Below are 14,105 nucleotides of genomic sequence, written 5' to 3' on the forward strand. Positions count from 1 at the left end.
TCTCTCTCTCTCTCTCTCTCTCTCTCTCTCTCTCTCTCTCTCTCTCTCTCTCTCTCTCTCTCTCTCTCTCTCTCTCTTCCTCCACCACTCGACAAACCCTGCTTTTATGGAACCTTGCTCCTCCCTCAACGCCGCAGATTGGGAGGCAGATTTTGGAAAGGTGCAAAAATAACAGGGTTGTTATCATGGGTGGCTTTAACTTCCTTAATATTGATTGGCACTTGATTAGTTCCAAGGGTTTAGATGGGGCAGAGTTGGTTTAATGTGTCCAGGATGGATTCCTGTCACAGTATGTTGATAGGCCAATTAGGGGGAATGCCATACTAGATCTAGTATTAGGTAATGAATCGGGTCAGGTCACAGATCTGTCAGTAGCTGAGCATCTGGGGGACAGTCATCACCGCTCCCTGGTCTTTAGCATTATCATGGAAAAGGATAGAATCAAACAGGACAGGAACATTTTTAGTTGGTGAAGGGCAAATTATGAGGCTATAAGACTAGAACTTGCGGGTGTGAATTGGGATGATGTTTTTGCAGGGAAATGTACTATGGACATGTGGTCGATGTTTAAGGGTCGCTTGCAGGATGTCAGCGATACATTTGTCCCGCTGAGGAAGTTGAAGAATGGTAAGGTGAAGGAACCATGGGTGACAACAAGTGAAGTGGAAAATCTAATCAGGTGGAAGAAGGCAGCATACATGAGGTTTAGGAAGCAAGGATCAGATGGGTCTATTGAGGAACATAGGTAGCAAGAAAGGAGCTTAAGAAAGGCTGAGAAGATTAAGAAGGGTGCATGAGAAGGCCTTGGCGAGTAGGGTAAAGGAAAATCCCAAGGCGTTCTTCAATTATGTGAAGAACAAAAGGATGACAGGAGTGAAGATAGGACCGATTAGAGATAAAAGTGGGAAGATGTGCCTGGAGGCTGTGGAAGTGAGCGAGGTCCTCAATGAATACTTCTCTTCGGTATTCACCACTGAGAGGGAACTTGATGACGGTGAGGGCAATATGAGTGATGTTGATGTTCTGGAGCATGTTGATATTAAGGGAGAGGAGGAGTTGGAGTTGGTAAAATACATTAGGACGGATAAGTCCCCGGGGCCTGACAGAATATTTCCAGGCTGCTCCATGAGGCAAGGGAAGAGATGCTGAACCTCTGGCTAGGATCTTTATGCCCTCGTTGTCCACGGGAATGGTACCGGAGAATTGGAAGGAGGCGAATGTTATCCCCTTGTTCAAAAAAGGTAGTAGGAATAAACCAGGTAATTATAGACCAGTGAGCCTACATCTGTGTTGGGAAAGCTGTTGGAAAAGATTCTTAGAGATAGGATCTATGGGCCTTTAGAGAATCATGGACTGATCAGGGACAGCCAGGCATGGCTTTGGGAAGGGCAGATCGTGCCTAACAAGCCTGATAGAGTTCTCTGAGGAGGTGACCAGGCATATAAATGAGGGTAGTGCAGTGGATGTGATCTACATGGATTTTAGTAAAGCATCTGACAAGGTTCCACACGGTAGGCTTATTCAGAAAGTCAGAAGGTATGGGATCCAGGGATGTTTGGCCAAGAGGATTCAGAATTGGCTTGCCTGCAGAAGCAGAGGGTCGTGGTAGAGGGAGTACATTCGGATTGGAGGGTTGTGACTAGTGGTGTCCCACAAGGATCTGTTCTGGGACCTCTACTTTTTGTGATTTTATTAACGACCTGGATATGGGGGTAGAAGTTTGGGTTGGCAAGTTTGCAGACGACACAAAGGTTCGTGGTGTTGTAGATAGTGTAGAGGATTGTCGAAGATTGCAGAGAGACATTGATAGGATGCAGAAGTGGGCTGAGAAATGGCAGACGGAGTTCAACCCAGAGAAGTGTGAGGTGGTACACTTTGGAAGGACCAGCTCCAAGGCAGAGTACAAAGTAAATGGCAGAATACTTGGTAGTTTGGAGGAGCAGAGTGATCTGGGGGTACATGTCCACAGATTCCTGAACGTTGCCTCACAGTTGGATAGGGTAGTTAAGAAAGCTTACGGGTGTTAGATTTCAAAAGTCGAGGGTTAGAGTTTAAGAGATGCGATGTAATGATGCAGCTCTGTAAAACGCTAGTTTGGCCACACTTGGAGTTTTGTGTCCAGTTCTGGTCGCCTCAGTATAGGAAGGATGTGGAAGCATTGGAAAGGGTACAGAGGAGATTTACCAGGATGCTGCCTGGTTTAGAGAGGATGGATTATGATCAGAGATTAAGGGAGCTAGGTCTTTACTCTTTGGAGAGAAGGAGAATGAGAGGAGACATGATTGTGGTGTACAAGATATTAAGAGGAATAGACAGAGTGGACAGCCAGCTCCTCTTCCCCAGGGCACCAATGCTCAGAACAAGAGGACATGGCTTTAAGGTAAGGGGAGGGAAGTTCAAGGAGGATATTAGAGGAAGGTTTTTCACTCAGAAAGTGGTTGGTGCGTGGAATGCACTGCCTGAGACAGTGGTGGAGGCAGATACACTAGTGAAGTTTAAGAGACTCCTGGACAGGTATATGGAGGATGATTAGTTGGAGGGTTATGTGGGAAGCAGGGTTTGAGTGTCGGCACAACATTCTGGGTCGAAGGGCCTGTAATGTGCTGTATTGTTCTATGTTCCATGTTCTTATGTCTTATAGCTCTCCACCGGCTGTTTATTAAGCATCCAGACCTTCAATATAATCAAAATGATTCTTTACTTGCACCGGCCACCGAGAAGGGCTCCAAACAATTACAATCTACCCGATCAGAATAAAAGAAACAGATATATATCGATGTATTCACCTGAGGTAACGTATTTTGAAATCGTGCAGGCTAAGGCTAAACAGCCTTTGCATGTTTTTTTTTTTGCTGATTCTGGAACCTTAATCATGATATAATGTGCGGAAAAATCCCAGCATGTAAACACAACCTCAGGGATACAAACACCAGCATGGCGAGAAGAAGTTTATAACTGTGCTAATGAATTCTTGATCATTGATACAACCCGTAGACAATTGTCTGGTTGGAAATGAAAAGCTAGAAAAATATTAACAATGTTCTATTTCCTTGTGGGTATTTTTCCAAGTAGTGGCCTTCGCCCTTCATTTCAAACAATGAGCCGAGCAATATTTGGCTGGTTTAGGAGTTGTGGGTTAGTGATAAAGTTAGTTTCCTGATGAAAGGTCTCGGCCCGAAATGTCGACTATTTACTGATTTGTGCTGTTCTGTGTTTCTTCAGAGTTTTGTGTGGGTTGCTCCGGGTTTCCGAATCAGAAGATCTTCCTAAGTGCAGGACGTTGCCGGTTGCTTTCCTGTGAAACTCAGAGCTCCTGTCTCTGTGCAAGCAGCGGCCCTGTATGTTGGCCGGGTTCCCCCACGTACGCATTCCTCAGTACAGGGTGCAGCCTTTCTGCTGAAATCAGGTTCAACCGGTTGGGCAGTCGCCGCCCACCTGCAGCTGTGAGCAAAGATAGCATGATGTTATGTTTAACCCTTACTGTTTTCAGAAGACTACATGACACAGTGGAATATAAAATAAAATTCAAGGCAATTCTTACAGTTCCTTTCCAACTTTCTGCGTGTTCACGCCATTTCTTTAAATAAATCAGTCTGAGACATTCTCCTTTCTAAACACCACGGTCATTCAGTGTCCTTTCTTCTTATAGAGAGAGAGAGAGCGACCGGTGACGGGACCCTGCCCCTGTGAATTTGAGACCTGTGCAGACAAGATGGTTTGAGATGAACTGGAAGGGCTCTAATACCCTAGTGGGAACGTTTGCTTGTGGTATACGGGATGGGGTTGGGGGTTTAAACCGGAGTGGGAGGCGGTTGAAATTCGGAGTGCCAGAACTGATACTGGAGAGTTGTCGCAGCTAAATGTTGTTAAGACCTTTGGCAAATGGTTGAGCACAGTACGACTAATGTTCGACTGGGCTGCGGATAGTTCGATGCTAGAAGCATAGTAGAAAAGTTTAGGAGGCACAGGAGGGGGATTGAACTAGATTTGCAGGGGCAGGGGAACCAGAGCGTTAGAGCAGATAGTGAGGTGGATGAGGATTAAGGTCATGCGAGTACTGCAAGTATAGTGCATGGAGTAAAATCAGATCTAACATATAGAAAGGCTTTGAGCAAAGAGAAGCGGAATAAAGGATATAAAGGTAGTAATGTAGAAGGGCTAAAGTGTGTGTACTTCAATGCAAGATGCATCAGGAACAAAGGTGATGAACTGAGAGCTTGGATACATACATGGAATTAAAATGTAGTGGCCATTACAGAGACTTGTCTGGCACCAGGGCAGGAATGGATTCTCAATATTCCTGGATTTCAGTGCATTAAAAGTGACAGAGAGGGGGGAAAAAGGGGAAGGATGGGTGGCATTTACTGGTCAGGGATACTATTACAGCTACAGAAAGGGTGGGTAATGTAGCAGGATCTTGTTTTGAGTCAGTATGGGTGGAAATCAGGAACAGGAAGGGAGCAGTTACACTACTGGGGGCATTCTACAGGCCCGCTGGTAGCGGCAGAGATACCGAGGAGCAGATTGGGAGGTAGATTTTGGAAAGGTGCAAAAATAACAGGGTTATTATCATGGGTGACTTTAACTTACTTAATATTGATTGGCATCTGATTAGTTCAAATGATTTAGACGGAGCAGAGTTTGTTAAGTGTGTCCAGGATGGATTCCTGTCACAATATGTTGACAGGCCGACCTGGGGTAATGCCATACTAGATCTAGTATTAGGTAACGAACCGGGTCAGGTCACAGATCTGTCAGTGGGTTAGTATCTGAGGGACAGTGATCACCGTTCCCTGGCCTTTAGCATTATAATGGAAAAGGATAGAATCAAACAGGACAGGGAAATTTTTATTTGGGGAAGGGCAAATTATGAGGCTCTAAGTCTAGAACTTGCGGCTGTGAATTGGGGATGATTTTGTTGCAGGGAAATGTACTATGGACATGTGGTCGATGTTTAGAGATCTCTTGCAGGATGTTAAGGATAAACGTGTCCCAGTGAGGAAGATAAAGATTGGTAGGGTGAAGGAATCACAGGTGACAATTGAGGTGGAGAATCTAGTCAGATGGAAGAAGGCTGCACACGTGAGGTTTGGGAAGCAAGGATCAGATGGGTCTATTGAGGAATATAGAGTAGCTGGAAAGGAGCTTAAGAAGGAGCTGAGCAGAGGAATAAGGGGCATGAGAAGGCCTTGGCGAGTAGGGTAAAGATAAACCCCAAGGCATTCTTCAATTATGTGAAGAACCAAAGGTTGACAGGAGTGAAGATAGGACCGATTAGAGATAAAGCTGGGAAGATGTGCTTGGAGGCTGTGGAAGTGAGCAAGGCCCTGAATGAATACTTATATAACCATATAACAATTACAGCACGGAAACAGGCGATCTCGGACCTTCCAGTCCGTGCCGAAAGCTTACTCTCACCTATTCCCACCGACCTGCATTCAGCCAATAAACTTCCATTCCTTTCCAGTCCAGATACCTATCCAATTTTACTTCAAGTGACAATATAGAAGCTCCCTCTAACTCTTCTACTGGAAGCTCGTTACACACAGTTACCACTCTCTGAGTAAAGAAGTTGCCCCTTGTGTTACCCTTAAGCTTTTGTCCCTTAATTCTCAACTGATGTCGTCTTCTTTGAATCTCCCCGATTCTCAGTGGAAAAAAGCCTATCCACGTCAACTCTATCTATACCCCCCATAATTTTAAATACCTTTATCAATACCCCCTCAACCTTCAACACTCCAAAAGATAAAGACCCTAACTTACTCCAAATTCCAACTTACACCAAAGCCTTGTACAATTTTAACATTACATCCCATTTCCTATACTCAATCCTGTGATTTATAAGGCCAGCATACCAAAGCTTTCGTCACCACCCTATCCACATGAGATTCCACCTTCAGGGAACTATGCCCCATTATTCCTAGATCACTCTGTTCTACAGTATTCCGCAATGCCCTACCATTTACCATATATGTCCTATTTGGATTATTCCTACCAAAATGTAGCAACTCACACTTATCAGCATTAAGCTCCATCTGCCATCTTTCAGCCCACTCTTCTAACTGGCCTAAATCTCTCTGCAAGCATTGAAAACCTACTTCATTGTCCACAACGCCACCTATCTTAGTACCAGCACTTACCAATCCTAATTTACTGACGGGATACGAGCAGTAGGGAGGAGTTTGGGACTCAGATAAAATGTTGAATCAGCCATGATGAACTGGCGGAGCAGACTCAATGGACCGAACAGCCTCATTCTGCTACTATATCGTTGGGTCTTATAGCTCTCCACCCCGGTGTTTATCAAGCATGCAGACTTTCAATATAATGAAAACAATCTTTACTTCCACCGGCCACGAGAAGGGCTCCAAACAATTACAATCTATCCGAACAGAATAAAAGAAACTGATATATATCGATGTATTCACCTGAAGTAACGTATATTGAAAATGGTGCAGGATAGGGCTGTACAGCCCTCTCATGAAACGTTTATTGCTGATTCTAGAACAGTTCTTAATCGTGATATAAGGTGTGGAAAAATCCCAGCATGTAAACACAACCTCAGGGATACAAACACCAGCATGGCGAGAAGAAGTTTATAACTGAGCTAATGAATTCTTGATCACTGATACAAACCGCAGGCTGTAGTCTGGTTGGAAATGAAAAGCCAGAAAAATATTAACAATATTCTATTTCCTTGTGGGTATATTTCCAAGTAGTGGCCTTCGCCCTTCATTTCAAACAATGAGCCGAGCAATATTTGGCTGGTTTAGGAGTTGTGGGTTAGGGATAAGGTTAGTTCCTGATGAAAGGTCTCGGCCCGAAATGTCGACTATTTACTGATTTGTGCTGTTCCTGTGTTTCTTCAGAGTTTTGTGTGTGTTGCTCCGGGTTTCCGAATCAGAAGATCTTCCTAAGTGCAGGACGTTGCCGGTTGCTTTCCTGTGAAACTCAGAGCTCCTTGTCTCTGTGCAAGCAGCGGCCCTGTATGTTGGCCGGGTTCCCCCACGTACGCATTCCTCAGTACAGGGTGCAGCCTTTCTGCTGAAATCAGGTTCAACCGGTTGGGCAGTCGCCGCCCACCTGCAGCTGTGAGCAAAGATAGCATGATGTTATGTTTAACCCTTTCTGTTTTCAGAAGACTACATGACACAGTGGAATATAAAATAAAATTCAAGGCAATTCTTACAGTTCCTTCCCAACTTTCTGCGTGTTTCATGCCATTTCTTTAAATAAATCAGTCTGAGACATTCTCCTTTCTAAACACCACGGTCATTCAGTGTCCTTTCTTCTTATAGAGAGAGAGAGAGCGACCGGTGACGGGACCCTGCCCCTGTGAATTGAGACCTGTGCAGACAAGATGGTTTGAGATGAACTGGAAGGGCTCTAATACCCTAGTGGGAACGTTTGCTTGTGGTGTACGGGATGGGGTTGGGGGTTTAAACCGGAGTGGGAGGTGGATGAAATTCGTAGTGCCAGAACTGATACTGGAGAGTTGTCGCAGCTAAATGTTGTTAAGACCTTTGGCAAATGGTGGAGCACAGTTAGACCAATGTTCGACTGGGCTGCGGACAGTTCGATGCTAGAAGCATAGTAGAAAAGTTTAGGCGGCACAGGAGGGGGTTTGAACTAGATTTGCAGGGGGAGGAGAACCAGAGTGTTAGAGCAGATAGTGAGGTGGAGGAGGATTAAGGTCATGCGAGTACTGCAAGTATAGTGCATGGAGTATAGTCAGATCTAACATATAGAGAGGCTTTGAGCAAAGAGAAGCAGAATAAAGGGTATAAATGCAGTAAGGTAGAAGGGCGAAAGCAAGGCCTTCTCATGCCCCTTATTCCTCTCCTCAGCTCCTTCTTAAGCTCCTTTCCAGCTACCCTATATTCCTCAATAGAGTCATCTGATCCTTGCTTCCTAAACCTCACGTATGCTGCCTTCTTCCATCTGACGGGACGCCCTTCGGCCCATCTAGTCCGTTTAAACTGCGTTATCCCAACCATTCACAGGTGGATCGTAGACTTCCAGAAGCCTCCTGTCCATGTACCTGTATAAACATCTCGCATCGAGCCCGCACGGACCACTCCTGCTCGCAGTTCATTCCACACTCTCACCACCTTCTGAGTGAAGACTTTCCCCCTCATGTTCCCCTTAAACTTCTCACCTTTCACCCTTGACCTTTGATCTCTGGTTGCCCTCCAGACCAACCACTGTGGATAAAGCCAGTAAACCTCTATCAAATCCCCTCTCAATCTTCTACGTTCTAAATAGTGCAGTCCTACCTCATTTAATGTTTCCTGAAAACCCGTGTGCAGGTCAAACCCCACTTGGAGTACTGTGCTCAGTTCTGGTTGCCTCGCTACAGGAAGGATGTGGGAACCATAGAAAGGGTGCAGAGGAGATTTACAAGGATGTTGCCTGGATTGGGGAGCATGCCTTATGAGAACAGGTCGAGTGAACTCGGCCTTTTCCCCCTCGGAGCGACGGAGGATGAGAGGTGACCTGATAGAGGTGTATAAGATGATGGAGAGGCATTGATCGCGTGGATAGTCAGAGGCTTTTTCCCAGGGTTGAAATGGCCAACACAAGAAGGCAGTTTCAAGGTGCTTGGAAGTAGGTACAGAGGAGATGTCAGGGGTAAGTTTTTTACTCAGAGAGTGGTGAGTGCGTGGAATGGGCTGCCGGCATCGGTGGTGGAGGCAGATACGATAGGGTCTTTTAAGAGGCTTTTAGATAGGTACATGGAGCTTAGTAAAATAGGCAGGCCTGTTAATTTCTAAGGTGGGGAGATGTTGGGCACAAATTTGTGGGGCCGAATGGCCTGTATTCTGCTGTAGGATTTCTATGTTTCCATGTTTCGATGTTTCTATACAGACCTAGGAACATCTTTGTGAATGTTCTTTATGCTCTGTACATCTTTCCTGTAGGTCGGTCACCTTTCGAACAGTGCCTGAGTCAGGTTCCATACCCCAGGAGGAGGGGAAGAGTGCAAGGGAGGGCAGAACGGGAAGGGGAATAGCTGAGCGGGGGGAGGGACCTGTCGGGGAGGGGCCAGATCTTTAAAATAGCCCTGACAAGTGGCGAGACAGAGAGAGAGAGAGAGAGAGAGATGAGAGAGAGAAGAGAGAGAGAGAGAGAGAGGAGAGAGAGAGAGAGAGGAGAGAGAGAGAGAGAGAGGGCGAGAGAGTCAGCGAGCGAACGAGTGCAGCAGAGAGAGAGATGGCACCAGTCTGGTCATATGAACAGCCGGCCGATACAGAGGTCTATCAGGTCGCAGAACAGGTGAGTTTTAAAATCTGTCAGAACCAGGAACACAGTCCTCCCCACTGCCACACCCCTTAAACTACCCTCCTCGTGGGGAAAGGAGAGAGTGACAGGGGTGGGAAAGTGAATACAAATGGGGGGAGAGAGGAGATATATATATGTGCGAGAGACGGGTAGAGAAGTAAAGGTATGGAATAGACAGTGGAAGTCCATTTAGAGCAGGGAGAGGAGAGGATTTAGTTTAGGACGGGGAGGATAACAGTGACAGTGACAGGGCGGAGGCTGGATGAAGGGGGAGAGTGCGGGAAAGGTGAGAGTGGATGATATATGGGAGAGGATAGGGAGGGCGTCGGTAAAGGGGAGGGAGGTAGAGGGAGACGGTACAGAGGGAAGGAAGGTGGAGGCGAAGGGGTGAGAGAGTGATTGGATTAGGGGGCGGGAGGAAAGTTGCAAAGTGAGACGAGGAGAGGGAGGGGATAGATCAGGGGAAGTCGGGAGAGGTGTGAGGGTGGAGAAGCGGGGAGATGGGAGAGGGGGAGAGAGACAGGGATACGGGGAGAAAGAGCAGGGGAAATAGAGAAATGCGAGAGGCAGAGAGCCAGGCAAGATAGGGGAGGGAGGGCAGAGGAGTTTTCGAGCGCTGAGATGGAGGAACGAGCGCAAAGGAGAGAGAGAGGGGGGGTGGAATGAAAGGTGGAAATACCAGCAAGGGAATTGGAGAGAAGGTAGATGGATAGAGACGGGGAGCGGGAGAAAGAGCAGGGAATGTAGGAATGAGGGAACAGAGAGCGAGACGAAGGACAGGACAGGGGAAGTCGATAAAGATCAGTGACGGAGCGACGGGAAAGAGGAAGAGCCCTGCCAGGGTCAAGAGAATAGAGGCACACAGAAAGAAGGTGAAAAAGCAGGGAAGGCAGAGAGAGCGGGAAGGGGCAGACAGTGAGTGGGGTTGAGAGAGCAGGGAGGCGGAGAGAGGGGGAAGAAGGAGACGGTGAAGGGGTGAGAGAGCATGGGAATCGGAGAGAGGGGAAAGAGGGAGACGGAGTGTGGGTGGTCAGAGAGAGACGAGGAAGAGTGGGGAGTAAGGGTACGAGGTGGAGAACGGCGAGAGAGGGACGGACGAGGAAAAGCGGAGAAATGGAGGGGGGCGGGGAGAGAAAAAGAAATGGTACCGCCACTCGCTTCCGGACACCCTTCCTCGTCCCGCTCTGTCCTCTCCGGGAGATTCAGAAGTTTGTGTTGTTCCTGTGCAGGTGAAATCCGACGCGAAGAGTCGCATCCAAACCTTAGAGCAGATATTCGTCGCGGAAAACGTACCGTGAGCAGCACCAGCCTTTCATGCTCGGGAAACTTCTGCTGATCAAGGTCGAGTTTCCACACAGAAGCGGGAAGGGAGCAGAGCTGGGAGGGGAATGGAGACCGGGAGGGTGTGGGAGGGGAATGGAGACGGGGAGGGGTGGGAGGGGAATGGAGACGGGGAGGGGTGGGAGGGGAATGGAGACCGGGAGGGGTGGGAGGGGAATGGAGACGGGGAGGGGTGGGAGGGGAATGGAGACCAGGAGGGGGTGGGAGTGGAATGGAGATCGGAAGGGTGTGGGAGAGGATTGGAGACGGGGGGGTGGGTGGGAGGGGAATGGAGACCGGGAGGTGGTGGGAGGGGAATGGAGACCAGGAGGGGGTGGGAGGGGATTGGAGACGGGGAGGGGTGGGAGGGGAATGGAGACCGGGAGCTTCTGGGAGGGAATGGAGACCGGGAGGGGTGGGAGGGGAATGGAGACCGGGAGCGGGTGGGAGGGAATTGGAGACGGCGAGGTGAGGGAGGGGAATGGAGACGGGGAGGGGTGGGAGTGGAATGGAGACCAGGAGGGGGTGGGAGTGGAATGGAGATCGGAAGGGTGTGGGAGAGGATTGGAGACGGGGGGGTGGGTGGGAGGGGAATGGAGACCGGGATGGGAATGGAGATCGGGAGGTGGTGGGAGGGGAATGGAGACCAGGAGGGGGTGGGAGGGGATTGGAGACGGGGAGGGGTGGGAGGGGAATGGAGACCAGGAGGGGGTGGGAGTGGAATGGAGATCGGAAGGGGTGTGGGAGAGGATTGGAGACGGGGGGGTGGGTGGGAGGGAATGGAGACCGGGAGGGGAATGGAGATCGGGAGGTGGTGGGAGGGGAATGGAGACCAGGAGGGGGTGGGAGGGGATTGGCAGACGGGGAGGGGTGGGAGGGGAATGGAGACCGGGAGCGGGTGGGAGGGGAATGGAGACCGGGAAGGGTGGGAGGGGAATGGAGATCGGAAGGGTTTGGGAGGGGAATGGAGACGGGGAGGGTGGGAGGGGAATGGCGACGGGAGGGGTGGGAGGGGAATGGAGATTGGAGGGTTTGGGATGGAAATTGAGACGGGGAGGGGTGGGAGGGGAATGGAGGACGGGGAGGGGTGGGAGCGGAATGGAGATTGGAGGGTTTGGGAGGGGAATGGCGACGGGGAGGGGTGGGAGGGGCATGGCGACGGGGCGGGGTGGGAGGGGAATGGAGACTTGGTTTGGGAGGGGAATGGAGACGGGGAGGGGTGGGCGGGGAATGGCGTCGGGGCGGGGTGGGCGGTGACTGGCGATTGGAGGGTTTGGGCGGGGCATGGCGACGGGGAGGGGAGGGAGGGCCAATGGAGCCCAGGGAGGGCTGCCAGGGACGTAGATGTTGTTCGGGAGAGAGAGTAAGATGGAGATGGGGACGGACGTAGAGGAGCGAGTGACGGAGCCTTCAGGCGATGTAGGAGCTGGAGGGGGATGTCGAGCCGAGGAGTGGTTCCGGGGAGGTCAGGGGACCGGGCGGGTTAGAGGGGAGGGAGGGGGATGCCAGTGAAGTCAGAGACGGGGAGGAGTGTAGGGGAGGGAGCGTGTGACGGAGTCGGAGAGGGGGTTTAGGGGAGGGAGGGCGTGACGGAGACGGGGAGCGGGTACGGGAGGCTAGGATTAACAAAAACCGGGCGGGATGTGGGGGACGGAGGGACGATTACGACGAGGAAGGGGTGTAGGGTAGGGAGGGGTGATAGAGACCGGGAGGGGTGTAGGGTAAGGAGGGGTGATAGAGACGGGGAGGGGTGTAGGGGAGGGAGGGGGTGACGGAGACGGGGAGGGGTGTAGGGGAGGGAGTGGGTGACGGAGACGGGGAGGGGTGTAGGGTAAGGAGGGGTGATAGAGACCGGGAGGGGTGTAGGAGCGGAAGGTTTGAAGGAGACGGGGAGGGGTGTAGGGTAGGGAGGGGTGATCGAGACGGGGAGGGGTGTAGGGTCGGGAGGGGTGATAGAGCCGGGGAGGGGTGTAGGGTCGGGAGGGGGTGCTAGCGACGGGGCGGGGTTGTAGGGTAAGGAGGGGTGATCGAGACCGGGAGGGGTGTAGGGTAGGGCAGGGGTGCTCGAGCCCGGGAGGGTGTAGGGTAGGGAGGGGTGATAGAGACCGGGAGGGGTGTAGGGTCGGGAGGGGTGATAGCAGCCGGGGCGGAGTGTAGGGGAGGGAGGGGGTGACGGCGCCGGGGAGGGGTGTAGGGTCAGGCGGGGTGATAGAGCCCGGGAGGGGTGTAGGGTACGGCGGGGTGCTAGCGACCGGGAGGGGAGTCGGGTACAGGAGGGGTGCTAGCGCCGGGGAGGGGTGTAGGGTACGGCGGGGTGCTCGAGACCGTGCGGGGTGTCGGGTACGGCGAGGTGATACGCGCCCGGGAGGGGTGTAGGGTACGGCGGGGTGATAGCGCCGGGGAGGGGTGTAGGGTACGGAGCGGGTGACTAGAGCCCGGGCGGGGTGTAGGGTAGGGAGGGGTGCACGCAGACGGGGCGGGGTGTAGGGTACGGAGGGGTGATCGCGCCGGGGCGGGTTGAGGGTCCGGAGGGGTGATCGACGACGGGGACGGGGGTTGTCGGCGAGGCCGGTATGACGGAGACGGGAGGGGAGCCGATGAGCGCATGCCAGTAGGCGGGAATGTGGCGGGACGGCTGGCGAGCGCGCGGGTCCCGGAGGTGGCCGTGGGAAGGCGGGGTTAGCGGTCGGGACCTCCCATGACTAACCGACGTGACCCCCTCCCCCCAGCTGGATATCGGAGTCCCCTCCAACTTCGTCCACATGGAGGTGTTCGTTCCCACTAACAAGCCGGCAGTTCTGGTGGCGATCCAGGAAAACTGCAGTGATTCCCGTCAGCTGGAACCCTTGGTCTGAGAAATGAGAGTTTCCTGACCGATGCCAACCCCTCGCTGTGCTTGCGGTCCACCCTCGGGAATATTCCCCTCCCTCCCTACAAAGCTCGTCACACGGGGTAATTGGGACACCCTTCAGCTACCCACTGCTTAATGCTGTGTTTGGGTCATCCTGTCCACAGATCCCAGCCACACTCCCCCAGACCCTACACACCCACCTTACCCGCCAACTCACCGACACGTCCCGCGCTCCCGGAATACCAGCAGACCCACCTCTCCAGCTCGCTGAGGCCACCTGAACCGTCAGCTGTTCGATGCACAAGCTTTCGCCAATAAAACGCATTGATCTGATTGGTCGTCTGGTCGTCTTTAACCATCCCCTCTTTCGGAAGCTGGGGGTGGGGGCGGGGCAGCGCAACGGGGCAGTTAGTGCAGATGTGGGAGGGGGTGTGTATAATTCCGGATGTTTGCGGGCCGCTGAACTACAGTCTCACGGAGATCCATCGGAGGGAGGCGGTCACGGAGACAAGGGGAGGGGGCGCGGTTCGAGGTGGCGTGTGGAGGGGAATCACTGCGAAGTGTGGATGGTGTCAGCGGGAGGAGAGGCCGGGGTCAGTGAGAGATGGTCGGGATGAGAGAAAATAGAGGGCGGGGTTAGTGGGAGGAGAGG

General features: G+C 51.6%; 1 long non-coding RNA gene across 1 annotated transcript; it reads left to right on the forward strand.

Moving 5' to 3' along the window:
* The first annotated feature begins 9,151 nt into the window (after window positions 1–9,151).
* LOC140722377 (uncharacterized) lies at window positions 9,152–13,777 on the forward strand. Its single transcript, XR_012097601.1, has 3 exons — window positions 9,152–9,276; window positions 10,512–10,623; window positions 13,332–13,777. It is a non-coding gene; the product is annotated as an uncharacterized lncRNA (long non-coding RNA).
* Window positions 13,778–14,105: the final 328 nt, after the last annotated feature.

This window comes from Hemitrygon akajei, unplaced genomic scaffold, assembly GCF_048418815.1.
Source record: "Hemitrygon akajei unplaced genomic scaffold, sHemAka1.3 Scf000076, whole genome shotgun sequence".
Taxonomy (NCBI): domain Eukaryota; kingdom Metazoa; phylum Chordata; class Chondrichthyes; order Myliobatiformes; family Dasyatidae; genus Hemitrygon; species Hemitrygon akajei.